This window comes from Scatophagus argus, chromosome 14 (genome assembly GCF_020382885.2).
Source record: "Scatophagus argus isolate fScaArg1 chromosome 14, fScaArg1.pri, whole genome shotgun sequence".
NCBI lineage: Eukaryota > Metazoa > Chordata > Actinopteri > Scatophagidae > Scatophagus > Scatophagus argus.
Window position 1 is genome coordinate 16,304,755 of NC_058506.1, and position 14,480 is coordinate 16,319,234.

A 14,480-nucleotide genomic window follows, 5' to 3' on the forward strand; every position below is an offset into this window, starting at 1 on the left:
AAAAAGTCAAGAATACAAAAATCTCTGAGAAAGTCTGACTTTATGAATAGATTTTGCATCACAATCAGCCTGTATTTTAAAGTTTAAGTATGTAAAGTTTTAACAATATCAAAACATCTTTTTATTTTTAATTATTTATGGGTGGAGACAGCTTGCATATAGTAGTTGCCATTGTTGATTACTGGAGTCCGTCTTTACCAGGTAACGAGGTAACTCTTTAGGTAACTCTTCAGATTACAGCTTCGAGCAATTACACAGGAGTTATGTAGTAACCTATGCACCAGTATCAACACATATATGTCAGTACTGAAAAACAAGATATGAGGTTATTCATTATTTTTTCACTACTGGCTACCTTTTGTAGTATTACAGTGTTTGTATGACCTACTGAGCAATTTATTTACTTGTTGGTTGTTTCTTTATTTTTTGTTTCAGTGCTTGTTAATAATTGAAACTCAAGCACTAAGAGTGTAAATATTTTTCAAAGGAGGATTAAGTACCCCAAAAGTTGAATTACGAAGAAACAATGTAATTTCACTTTTAGTTGGAAATAAGGTTATTTTGAAATAAAATCACATCAGATTTATTAGGCTGTACACAAGTCATCACTACATCTTTCCTGAAATGTCACTTTTTTTTTGTCAATTTTTGCTCAGTGTCATGGTCATACTCAACACTGTAACAGTAACAGCATATAATTTATAATTACAACTACAGTGACACTGTTTGTATAAAAAATTACACCTTATCTCGGGAGTAATTACACTGCTTGTTGGGGTCTTTAAAGTGTTACCAGATGCATTGCATTTGTCATAGGGTCAGTGGTGATTCTTTGGTAAAAGTGCACTTTATCACTATAAATAGGTCTACACAACAAGATATTGGTAGTTTGAGCACTTTCACACAGTGAGGCTAGCTTCAGGCAACAGACTTAATGCAGTTTGTGCAAACCAGCACACTTTCAACTCTTTATCAAGATAAGTTCCCTGCTGTCGTGTTGTTCGTGAGGTCCGCTCATAGCATCAACGTGGGTAGATTAGACTGGATTAGTTGTGCATTTATGCCAGATTTCTTTGAAAATGGAAAATACGGTTTTATACAAAACAATGAAAAAGCATACATTGCTTCCTTAATTTAAAGAGTGTGAGACAATAAATCCTCTCTTCCGGTAGTTTGCTTTTCTTTTTTTTTCCTTTTTTTTCTTGCCTTTTTAATAGTAATACATTAGAAATCAACATCTATCAACAGCTTTTGGGTAAGTGGACACATGCCGCTAAAAGAATAAGTGTGTGTGTGTGTGTGTGTGTGTGTGTGTGTGTGTGGTGTTAATGTATGGGTGTCTTATGTTCTGTGGGTTTTGTGTGCTCCTGTGTGACTGTGCCATACAGAGAGCTAAAACTGGAGAGAGAGGAGGGAACTAATTTTGCTTTTGTGCGTTTTAGCATTCAGCAGCATGTCCTTGGTTCACACTCTCAAATATTTGCACGAGCAGGCCCAGGTCTGCGATCATTTCTGTGTTCATCAAACAATGTGTGTTCACCCACTTGTAGCGATCTGCACTACCAGTCAACAAGCAGCCATTCTCAGTGCACCCTCCATTTGACTATTGAGGTCAGCCATCCTTGTAACTTGCCGGTGCTGCTCTTGAGGTGAATGGAACCTGACGTAGGTGAGCAGTCCTCCTCGCACTCTGTGCAGGTGGTGCTGCAATCAGCTGTCATGGCCTTTAACTGGAGCTGGCTGTTCCAGCACTTTAAAACAAACAGGGGAACATGATTCCAAAGGGTTTTTATACTCAGATTTGGTTAAGGATCACAACCTTGCTTTCTTTGACTACCATCCTGTTCTTTTATTATTTCTCCTTTGAATGTGTGCAGATATAGTTGGCGCGTTATAAATATGAATGACTCTGTAAATCCTTCACACTATTTTGTATTTTGTAGACCCTTTTTCATCTTCTTAAGGCTAGCAAGAAGAGCAGAAGTACAGATCTTATTTTCTGAACTGCCAAGGCATAAGTGAAAGCAATTCATTTCTGTCAGACAGGAGGCAGTGATACTTTAAGCCACTCGCCACTGACTTCAGAGCAATACTCTGCACCACAGTGAGGCTCAAATTAGACTGATTGTGGCACAGTCAATGTCATGCCCAGCTTCCTTTTTCAGATGCAGCAGTTTTTGCTCTGTGGCCAAGTCGGAGCCATTTCTTTATACCTGGTGAAAGCGCCAACCCAATTTTCACTCTTTTACAAAGGCTGTCAGATTAACTTTAAAGGAGGAGACAAATATCATGTAACATCAAAACAACACCACAAAATCGACCAAAAACTAGATCGTTCATATGGACTTCAATAAGGGTGCTCCAATCAGGGATTTTGATGCAGATCAGCAGTATTGGCCAATGCTGATCACCAATCAATATGTTTCTTTACTTTAGTATCACATTAAGTTGTTCTGTGGCATAATAAAATACCAATAAAATGGTCAACTCAAAGAAATAAGTTTAAAACGAAATGAGAAGTTCTCTTTAAGAACAAATAAAAAGGATACAGAAAGTAGCAACACAGAATATGTGGAAAATGATGTCTCAGTTGTCTCTGCCACAACTCCACCACTTGGTCACCATTTGTATCTGGTTAATTACATCTCTGACAGAAGTTTGGTGAAACGTACACTGATGTAAATTGCCTGCAAAACTCCAAAGTACTTCTACCTCCAAGGGATACTCAGTTTAAGTAATTTGTTAGTGTGTGCTTAGCTCCACTGAAAGCTATTAGCACTGTGAGCTGTTAGCTCCCTTAGCCAAATGCACCTCTGCTGCTCCCCAGCTAACTAACTTTCCTTCTGTCAGTCTCAGTACAGATTTGCAGCATCATGTTTATTTAATCAGCATAACATATTTGCGCGGTTCTGTCAGCAAGCCATTTGTGACTGAGAAGATGGATGGACGGTCATCACAGGGACATTTCAGTTTCTTTATATTTTTCATAGGCCTTGTGTTCAGTAGCCAGCAACTGATAGATATACATAACTGTACTGTACGTGAAGATGCGGCACACTGTGATCACACTTAGACTTAACATTATAGTCTCTTCTGTTATCAGCTGGTTGCTTTTCTGAGACTGTATCCTGACTAATTTCCCAAGTACTCTAATTGTTTATGCTAACCAGTCATGTGTGAGTTATTGCCCACACTACAGCTTGAAGCAGTCCAGGAGGTGCCAGGTGTGCCAAACACTATTTCAGCTGTTCATAAGAAAACCAGCTGGCATGAGGGAGTTTGGTGGTGAAGTGTGTTATCTCATCTTTTCTAAAAACATGCATATTTAAATTCATATCATTTTTTTTTTGGATAAACAAGAGTACAAAAAATATGAATTGAAATCATTTGGATGGCTGAAATGATCTTTTGTTTGTGCTGGATTTTGAAACAAGATGGATGGATTGGGAACTCTAGGTGCTTTCGTGCAAGATTACTTATTTGCTTTTAGTTAGAAAGTTCACCTTTGATAAAAACATTCAGGAGATGTTATTCCTTACACATGGTTAAGAGTTGGAGCTCAATGAAATGGTCAGGCAGTTGTAACGTATGCTTCCCCTTTTTAGAAATGCACATTTCCACTGCAGTTACCTAATTATCACGTTATGCTGCCATTCACCTGCTCACCTGGAAAAATAATTGCTTGGGTTTTGTGCAAATGGTCAGGGTCCAATTAACAATTCCTTGCCCTGCGCCAGCTTTCTTTCCTTTTGTTTATGTGGAAGGAAGTGGAGGGAGACAAGGGTGAATTAGAAACGGTTTAAGAGACACAAAGGTGAAATACCTGCAGATAAAATATAATTTTATCCTCGTAAATGATTGTTGGTAAAAAAAATAATAATAATTTCAGCAGTTTCATATATAACTTTGTGCATAAATACCCTGTCATGACTGTATGCCTTCACTTCGGCTACACTTTTAGAGGAGTTACTGAACAAGACTTGCCATAGCAAATTAACTGTGCAGAAAGCTTACACCTACATATATCTACAAGATGACACATCGTTCATGTTGAATGAAACACCAACATCCTGCCCAGCACCAAAACACACAGGGAAGGCTTCATCCCACAAGCCATAAGACTGTTGAACTCTCTCGTTACTGTCGCTTTACTGCAGTTCATTTGAGAAGGTGAGAACAATAGGCTAAGCAAACTCAAAAGCAAAAAAACATCACATCTTGATGCCAGTATTTCAGCATGTTTGGATGCTGAAAATCTAATAGAACAAAATCTTTTCTTAAATCAAATTTGAGGCTCTGAAGTTGAATTTGTTTGAATCACGTTGCGTTTTAACATCCTGTCTACATAAAGAAAGTGTCAATTTACTGTAACTTTAGTTTATAAGTCCTGGTCCACATCAGGTAACGTTAACCAAATAAAAAGTCAAAAAAGGTTTGGACCAATGATAATGATAGCAGCAGTAAAAACTGGACCAATCTAACAGTTAATAAGAACTAAAACTCCAGAGAATAATGCTTCGATCGAGCAGCAAAACAATCAATGAAATTTAGAAAAACATTAACCAAGGCCCTACAAAGCAAAGCAAGTAAATATTGGAATAAACCACAGTAATAAGGCAACTGAATATTGGACCTCATGTTTTTGTAATTCACAGCTTCTCAAACTGGTTAAGAATTCTGGCAACTGAGAGGTTATGGTTTTCAATTCAAACTGAATCATAAGTTAGAAAATTTATGATTTTACTTGATAATTTACAATAGTAATCCACTTGTTTGGATTTGTTTTCAAATTGTATAGATGAGATATTCTGCAGCTCATTTTCATAGCAGTCCTCATTTCACAATAAATGATCATCACCTGTGACAGTGAAGTGAAGGAGAGGTGTAAAGCTATAGCAATAGCTCGTGTCCACACTAACAGCTGACTGTTCTTAAAAATGAAAAGTGCTTATGAAACATCTGTATATAAAAGATACACGGCCATTTATGATGCAAAACAAATGTTCTTCCAGGGGCTTTTTCTCAATTTTATATTCTACTCGTAAGAACTGCTGATGTGAAACATTACATGCCTACAGCCAATCATGTAGCTACTGTGAGCAGCTGGCCAGGAAAGCAGACACGTGGACACATACAAGCACACAAAAACACGTGCACACAGTATATAGACACAAAAACACACAATAACAGCGCTGTATTCAGGCCCAACATGCTTTCATATCCCTTACAGAATTTTCTACTCAAGGGCTCTCACCTCGCCTTTCCACAACATAACTTTTCAACTCAGGCAGCACAGTCCAAGGACATGACTAATACATGACTAAATCTGAGCTTTGGCCAGGAGACACTTTATACAGTCTTACTCTTTGCAATATCATGTATGCTGTATAGCTATACCGCTTGGGACACAAGCAAAAACCCATGCAGAAATTTTACACAGTACCACTTTAAATATAAAGTAAAAGTAAAAAAGTAAAAGCTCTTTACCCGTAAAGTGTGGCTGTGGCGCAGGAGGTAGAGTGGAAGGTCAGTGGTTTGATCCCAACATCTGGCTGATTGTCGAAGTGTCCTTGGACAAGATACTGAACCCTATGGCTGTTTCATCGATATGTGAGTGTTTGTGTGAATGGATGACCATACAAATATCATGGGGCACTTTAGATAGAAACTGTATATCTCTTTATGAGCATATCGGCACCCCGCATGGTATGGCACCCTCTGCAATCATAGCATGAACATGTATGTGAATGTGGCATGTGCTGTGACATACTTCAAGAGATCACAGGACTAGAAATGCACTAAATAAACAGAAGTCCATTTTTTAGCGTTTTTGCTCTGCAGTATTGCTGCATTAGCAAGGAAGACCTTATGGATATTAAAAAAATCATCTGATGCAAGTTTCGTCCATGAGATGTCAGAAAACACATGAGCATGAACAATGTGAAGTGTCCAAAAACAGAACATGTTACTTACATTTAAAAATACCATTTGAAGCATGGCAAATGTTTGAATATTTCACGGTGGGGATCGTTTAACACCCATGCTTTCAACAATCCTTGAAGAGCTCTTTCTTGTGGAAAGAGTTATTTGGATGAAAATGGTCCTTAATGGAACCCTCATTCTTACAAAGAACCCTTCAAGAGTCTTTTCTACAAAACAAGGAAGCTTGGCTGAAAAGCTTTGAGATAAGGTTATGAGAGTAACCACCACCCAGAAGAAGTCAAATAGCTGCCCAGTCAGAACCATTAAAAGACGAGTCTACTCAGCCTCAAATACACTTTTTGCTCCCTGAACGTGAACCTGACATTTAACTGTATGTACTTATTTGCAAATTAAATTAACCAAGTTGTAAGCAGTGATTGAAAAATTCATGAATTCATTGCTTTTTAAAGGAGTTTCTCCCTGAAAAGGAACAAAAGACCCAGCTATATGAACCTGTCCCATTTTATTCTTAATGTATATGAATGTATATGAAGCACGGGATATTATGACTTTTCACAATATCAAAGAACAGCCTGACTGGCTTGGGAGCAATAGAAAAATTATACAGATGACAGCACTGAAAAATGCAATAACAGTAGTTTGCTTAAACAACTTTTGAGCCCCACAGGCTGTGTTGTCATACGTCTCTTGTGAAATATAGTGTTTGGTTTGTAGTGTAGCCTATGCATCGACGTACAAAACTGTTCATAGCAATGTTACGCTCCTTAGACGGCCTTATTGCTGTTCGCCGCTATAGCTCTCTACAATGATTTCAAGAGACAGCTCTATGGTCTCTGAATCAGTGTGAGGAAGTAATTCATTGGAATCAGAGGGTGCAACCTTGAATGATCTCCAGTGCAGATGGCGGAAAGTAAGATAATTTAACACCTAAACTCTATTTTCTTCTTGCATGTCCAAAATTATTCTATACAGGGTTACAAACTGTGTATGGTAAATGTTCTCCCATAACATTTTTCAGAACTGTACACACTTATAGGTGCATGTTGGTGGGGTAGCTGCTGCGGTCTCCCGCAACTACTTTTCTCTCTCCATTGCAAGCAAACCCACACACACACAAACACACATTAATAATCTATTTATAGCTTTCCACCTCTAAGGGTAATTAAATCTTAAAGCATGCACATCACTGAACTCGCTTTTATTGCAACAGACAAGACACCATTGGAATTAATTGTTCCAGTCAGTCTTGTTGCAAGCTCGAAGTGGTCAAAGTGAGAGGAGTGAAAAGAGGTACAAAAACCAAGTGTGTCTCCCACTTGCAATTTCAGCACTAGTGTTACATCTAAATATAATGACAAGTGTCCAACATTCAGAATCAAGATATTGTTTAATGACGAGGAAGATACAAAAAGTAATTTAGAAACTAAAAATTTGTACAGTGTTGAGTAATGCAGCTGCCTGTTACAATTTACATCAGGTGATGCAGTTCAGTGTCACCACTTGTTTTGGTATGTACATGAAAATATTTCTGCCCCACTAATCTTATGTGCATGAGGAACATTTCTGGCATTATATGGCATTATATCCAGTTTCAGAGCCACTGCATTGTTTGAGGGAAGGACTATAACAAGTACAAAACGCCAAAGGAAGTGGGCTATTTAGTGGAGATAATTATTTTTTTTTTGTCATCCAAGAATAATCGTGAATTCTAAGTTTTGACCATCTCATAATCTTCCCATGAGAGCAAAGCTGACAATCAACCCAAAAGCCATATGTAACGGGGAGAATATACTAGATTACATTTGACCAGTTGTTTTTGACCAGATGCATTACTTTTCCAAAGCATTTATAGTTTGCACTCAAAATTCCATTAAATTCACAGCATATACAAAACAACATTGATTCAGTGGCTTTGGGACTTTTTCTGATTGCAGTTCCATTTCCATATAATGCCATATGATTATTCAGCAGCCTGCCTGTTCTGTATGTGCCATGTTTTGTTGTACAGTTGAATGATTCAGAGAATACCTGATGGCATGAAATCACTTTGCAATAAGTAATACATTTAAATTGCTCCTCACCTACAGGCCTGTGTGTCATTCATAGCAGTAACCATTTTCAGTCTATTTTGAAACCGCTTCTTGTTTTTGCAGTAGATGGGCATTTGGCATTGACATGTTTGTGTTGATGTGAGAATACTAAAGGTATTTAGATGGATGTTTTTGTTTGAGCAGTCATGGAATAAATAAATTCCTGAATAAATGCAACATTACTGCATGGAATCAAAACTACTATGGGAGTTGTGTATCACAGCAGTGCTACTGATCGCCACATAATCAAATGGGGATCGTGGTCTGAATTGCAACTGTAGATGCTTGCATGCACCCAGTGTTAAGAACAATATATTGCCTGTATTCATTTATGAGTGCACTGGAGTTTTGTAGAAAAACATTAGGTTATTAGATAGTGTTGCAATGTCCCTTTGACAATAGGAATCTGCAGGCTTTATATTCATATTCATACCAAGCAGAGACCATGCAAGATAACTAGAATGAACCCAAGGTTCTTACGCTGGCTTAGCCTCTGAGGCTCACTTGCTCCAAACTGCAGCTAATTTAACTATAAACGTGAGGAGATCAGTGAACCCCTGCTGCTGGCTCACTCATTGCTCTGGACAAATGTCAGCTAACTGCTTTCAAATGTCATGTAAATGTGTCTAAATCTATTTCGGATCAAATTGCATGATAGCATTATTTCAGCTCTGCTAACACAAGTACTCATGAGACAATCAGACAGACAAGTAGCTCACATAAAATGCGCGGCTAGCTGGTAAAAGTAAGGTGTTCTTTGTGTCATACTAAAAGCACCACTAAAATGGCAGTCCAATGAGTCTGTTCGCAAGGCTTTTAAAATAATCACTGTAACAGAACGGCACCATGGGAACTGATTATGAGCGCTAAGTGCTGAGTGCATCTTGGTTATGGGTTAAATAACGACTTTCTTTCCGCCCCCTTTCTCCAATTCCCAAGCTCTCTTTCACACTCCTCACAACTTCCGTGAAATAAACTTCTCAGTCAGAGACAAGAAAATTTTGTTTAAAGTTGTAATACATAAGATTCCCATCAAAGCACATATTTCAAACTACTTAGTATCAAATAAGTCATTGCAAATAATTTGTTAGTTGAAAAGTACCCACAGAAAGATCATATATATCAATATACAAATAATGGAACTTTGATAAAGGTCACGATAGCACTATAAATGTCACCACAGAAATTGAGACTCTTGCTCACGAGGTATATAAGGTGCCATGACCTTTTCCTCATTTGTGTTTTTGTGCATTTGAATGTTCAAATTATCCAGGGACTTCCAGGTGCAAAGACAATCGTCGATTATACAGTATATTGAATTTCTCTTGGGATCAATAAAGTATCTATCTATCTATCATATATATGTGTGTATATATATATATATATATATATATATATATATATATATATATAATATCATGTTATGACTGAACAAATTGACATGTAAATTATCTGCTATTGATTTAATTATTGATGTGGTCTTTGTCATATTCCATATTTGATAATGTATCATTACTCCATAACTCTGCTTGTGTGTTTTATGTGTCACTCTGTAAGGTCTCTCAAGTTCCCAAAAACTAGAAGAGCACCCTTTTCTCAGAAAATATGTCTCTGTTAGGAAGTGCTGTCAGTTATAATATGACAGTGTCGTGATTGATGCTGATGCCTCAGGTTTGTCACTGATGAATCTGAGTCCATGGAGACAGATGGATCATAGTTCCCATACATCCCACAGTGAATAACACCACGATGAAGAATAAAGTGAACACTTCATATACACACATTTAGCCAAAAAATGTCTCTGCTACAATATTGTGCACTTTATGCTCCAACCAGCTAAGATGATCATTAAGAAAACTTCCTTCCCTCTGTAGAATGCAAGTTAGTGCAACTGCCAGTAGAATTGCCAGGTCTATTTTTGCCAAGTCTTGACAGAATCTGTCTTTATTATAGCTCATATGCAGTTTGTTAATTATATTTTCATGAGCCACGATAAAACAATGTCATAATGTGCACAATGTGGAACACTGTTTTTGTTTGTATAGTAGGTTCATCTCTTTCTTTATTTATGCACTTTGTATGAGAGGAGAACTAAAGAGTTCCTATTTTTTAATAGGGTTTAATTTTTTTTTTGTTTGTTTGTTTGTTTGTTTGTTTTACTTGCTAAATGTAGGTTAGGTTTCGGGGTGTGTTGATGTGTTTATCAGTAAAATTGATTTGTATAGTTGCAGTCTGTCTGTCTGTCTGTCTATCTGTCTGATGACATCAAGCTTCAAGCCTTGCAATGCTGAAATCATCAGTTTAGCATTTCATGCTCTATTAGCATTTGATAACCCTCAGAGATTATGAAAAGTTTTGGGCTGTGAGGTGAATACTTATTCTAATACAGAAATGGTTTTGACACTGATAAGGTAGCTGAGTTTTGAAACAAGTGTTTACTGTTTAAATGTTTACTACCTCTTTACCCTTTGTGTGTGAGTTGCCAGCTGGGAGTTTGACAGCTTCAGCTATCCACTGGTAGTCCCATGATGCCTTGCAATGAGTCTGTTGGCCAATCAGAGACTGTCTTGGGCTTCATAGGGCTATACAATATGACCCACCTATGCATTTGTAATGAAATATTTTTGGCTTTGAGTACTCGCTACAAAATGTTAGCCTCTTACGTTTTTTAAAGTTGGTGCCATAAAACGGTGCATCATGTTCATTATTGCATATGTATACATTCAGGTCACCATTCTTCCAACAAGAGCATGGTTAATGAATTTGCTCTTTTATAGTGTTTATGCACAACATTGTTAACTGTCATTTTTACCAGAGCTAAAGGCAGAAGTAGCTTCCTCTCGGTGGACCTCACACAAGTGTCCCATTGGTTATTTGTGAAGGTGTCAATAACTGTAGCTTATTGTTAGAGGACTGTAGACTTTTGGCTATTCTATCCCACTCAAAAAAATTCACAAAATTATTACAAAAGAATTTAAATAGATTTAATATTTGTGTTATCGATATGAGCGAGCCACCGTAAGATTGTTTAGCTCCTGCTTTATTCAACGATCCTCTTCAGATCTGGTAGTAGTACGGCAGTTCATAGGGCACCCCTAACCATTACCACAATGTCAGCCATTGTCGACTCCAATCCAGAAGATGATGACAAAAAAGGAATGTTTATTTAGGGTCAAACTGTAATCTGCATTGTACATTTCCTGCCACTAGACAACCTGACTGCTAACATTTGTCTCTGCTCCAGTCGCTAACACTGTCTGACCTTAGCTTAGCCACCATCAGTCGCTCTCTTCTTCGCTCAAGAACGCACTCACTGTGAGCCATGCTTTTCTTGTAGCGTAATCATATGCATTATTGTTGAGGGGAAGAAATAGACAGGAACACTTACACATGTCAATGGAAAACTGCACACGGCATGGAAAGTTTAGCTTCTCTTTTGCTGTCGATGCTTTGAAATTCTCAGACAAGATCAAACCAGCATAGATGGATGCTTCAGTGTTTCATGAACACTGTCATCACACGAGCACAATGCTGACGTGACAGCTGCGATCTGGGCGCAGGGTTAGCTCTCAGTGCCATTTTGTCTCAGCTGCATTTATATCTTCAAGACATATATGGTGGGTTGGGTAAAGAAGTAAGTTTAGAGTATCATGCAGGTACATGGTACATTATCCCACAGTCCCTTATTTTCAGTGATCTTTGGACATACTCTTGTATGAGTAAATATGTCACCAGTGTGTGGATTGCAGCGTGCAGAGATTCCTCCTTGTGGCTTTGCACTTAGCAAAAAACTGACACAATGGCACCTTTGAATTTAACCTGTTTGAAAAGATGGTCGGCTGAAAGTTTGGCAGGAACCTTCGCTTTGATTTAGATTAGTGATCTTTGATGAGTTTGATGATCACAGTTCAGAATAGTAAACTGTCACCTGTGGGTGGGGGAACTGCCCATGAAATACAAACCAGCAAGGTCAAAGCTTACACCATACAATATGTTTGTAAGTAGACTTTCTTAAAATGAGCTATAGAACAAATACATGATTTTGTGTGTGCGTGTGTGCTTCTTTGCTGTCACATTTAGTAGAGATCAGCAGTACCCCCTGCTGGCTGCACAGGATATCTGCTGGGATTGAATGGGGCCTTTGAAGTCTCATGAACATTATCAAAACAAAAGCAAAGATTTATACAGGAAAATATTAGTAGGTAATGTAATTTAAATGTAAGCCAAAAAGACAGGAAAATATCCTTAAATAGTTGTATTTCCTATAAATGAACTAGACCCTGCTGACTAGTTTCAATGTCCTGTATAAGAGAAAGTAAGGTTTCATAATTAGACTAATTACCGTTTCACATGTCTGTTGCAAAGTTTAGTGCCAGTGCAATAATCATAAAGAAAATGCATACATGATTTCATTGGCATACTGTCCTCTACTGAGTACTTATGGAGGGAGAGAAAGAGATGCAGAGACAGTCTCTTAGTATTCCAGTTGAGACTGTGCCTCCATATTGCAATTTCCCATTTGAGTCTTATCTAGAAGAACCTAGAACTGCACACCAGTGAAGCCTCATGTAGCTTTCTGCGCTCACCTGCGGCTATTTCAGCTCTCTTTCTATTTCGCTCTCTCTCTCTCCCCCTTCCTTCTTTCACTCTTCCATTTCACTTTCACTGTCCCTCTCTGTCTGTGCAATGTCATGATTAGTATTCTAAGAATCAGTAAAGCTTCACCTGGACATCAGTCACTCAGATGATCAGTCAGCTGTCTCGCTGTCAGTCAGTTGGCTGATCAGTCCCCCAGCTCGCATCCTTGTTGAATTACTCATTCAATTGCTTGGTTGACTTGCTCACTCAGTCATTTGTCTTCTTTATTTATTTATTTATTTAGTTGTTTTAATTATAGCCTGTCTGAGAAGCACATGTGCAAAATACATATAGAAATAGACATTTAAGTGGAGAAGGGGTCTAGTTTCTCTTTTTCTTTTATCTTCCCCCACTGAAGAAGGTTTCAGCTCGTTTTAGCCCTCACACTGAAAAGCCCAGAGTGCTTGTTTGAGCGACTGCTGAGTGCTCTCTAGGACCGAAACAACCTCAAGTGACAGTGATATTTCAGCAGACCGACAAGGTGGAAGGCATTTATTTCTCCTGACAGTTATATGCCTGGCTTGTGCTTTGTACATCTGGAAGGGAATAGCATAATTCACACTTCTCCAGACAGATTTTAGATGATACGTATATACAGTGTGTTGGGTAAACATTAGCAGTCACCAGGCTTATAGGTGGTATTGTTATGTCTTCTCTGTTCTCATGAACAGATGTTTGACGGCTGCTTTAGATTCTCAAATTGTCACCATGGCACCAGCAATAGAGATTTGCCTTCAAAGAAAATGTGCACTTCGAAGCTTAGTAATATAAAACATCAGATACATTAATTGTTGCAGATAGGAACAGAGACATAAGAAGTGGCAGGTAGAGCAGAGGACTGATCCCCTGTATCTCCCACGTTTACATTCTGTTCAGGCCCTGTTGCAGAGAAAAGGAGGAAGATCAAGCTTCGGCCACAGAATATGAATTTTATATCTGCAATGCAGCCAAGAGGTACCCTCATGTAACAGGCAGCCTGCCCTGGCACAAGACATGAAAGATCTGCTGATTCTTATGAGATAAAACTTCTTAATTTAATATTAAATGTCAGTGTGTGTATATTTATATATTTTATTTGTACTGTTAATATATATATATTTAAAGAAAATGAATGTATTGCAGACTTCTGCCCCTCATCTGCTTGTGTCATCTTTAACATCCTTAAATCGGGAACATTTTTGTGAATTCCAACAAAATCTATATCACAAGTAAAGTAGCCCAAGGTGTTAATGGTAGGCACACTCAGACAAGGAAAAAAACGGTGTTTGCATCCAATCAAACAAGTTAAAATCAGTCCTGAGGCTACAATAAAGTCCTTGCCAAGCCTTGGAGTCTTTGTTCCTTTCTCTGCATAGACCTGGCTTTAGAATTATGTGCTTCTCCATATAGTGACAGTTCACTACAGCCCCAAGGCCTGTAAACATCACATTATATTATGGCTGTTTTCTCTTGATAGCAATCCAGTATGTCTTACTGTTTACTCTAAGTGCTTTCATCTTCTCCACTGCAGCCAGCTTAGATGGCCTACAGTCTGTCTCAACTATGTGTCAGCATGGTGTGATTGGCATTTTCTGCAGATGTTTGTAAATCATGTTTTCTCATTATTACATGTTCTGTTGTACCAGTAGTGTGTGTGTGTGGCTGACGAGTTCTAAAAGGGTCAGCTCACCTAAATAGCAAAACCACATTTTAGCAATTGCCCACCAAAAAATCAATGTGGCTGTCATTTTGGTAGTATTTGTTTTTATCTTGATAAATCCCGTGGATTTGGCCATTTTAAAGGTATCTTTTCCGTGGTTATTCTAGATA

At 38.1% G+C, this 14,480-nt stretch overlaps 1 long non-coding RNA gene across 2 annotated transcripts in view; it reads left to right on the forward strand.

The window, feature by feature from the left end:
- Positions 1–14,480, forward strand: part of LOC124071156 — a 78,764-nt gene that overhangs the window by 22,405 nt on the left and 41,879 nt on the right. The window contains exon 4 of one of the 2 annotated variants that reach the window (XR_006845296.1): positions 13,548–13,996. The exons of the other annotated variant lie outside the window; for it this stretch is intronic. This is a non-coding gene — a long non-coding RNA (uncharacterized LOC124071156). Of the gene's footprint in view, positions 1–13,547; positions 13,997–14,480 lie in introns of those variants that run through there. 2 annotated transcript variants of the gene reach the window in all.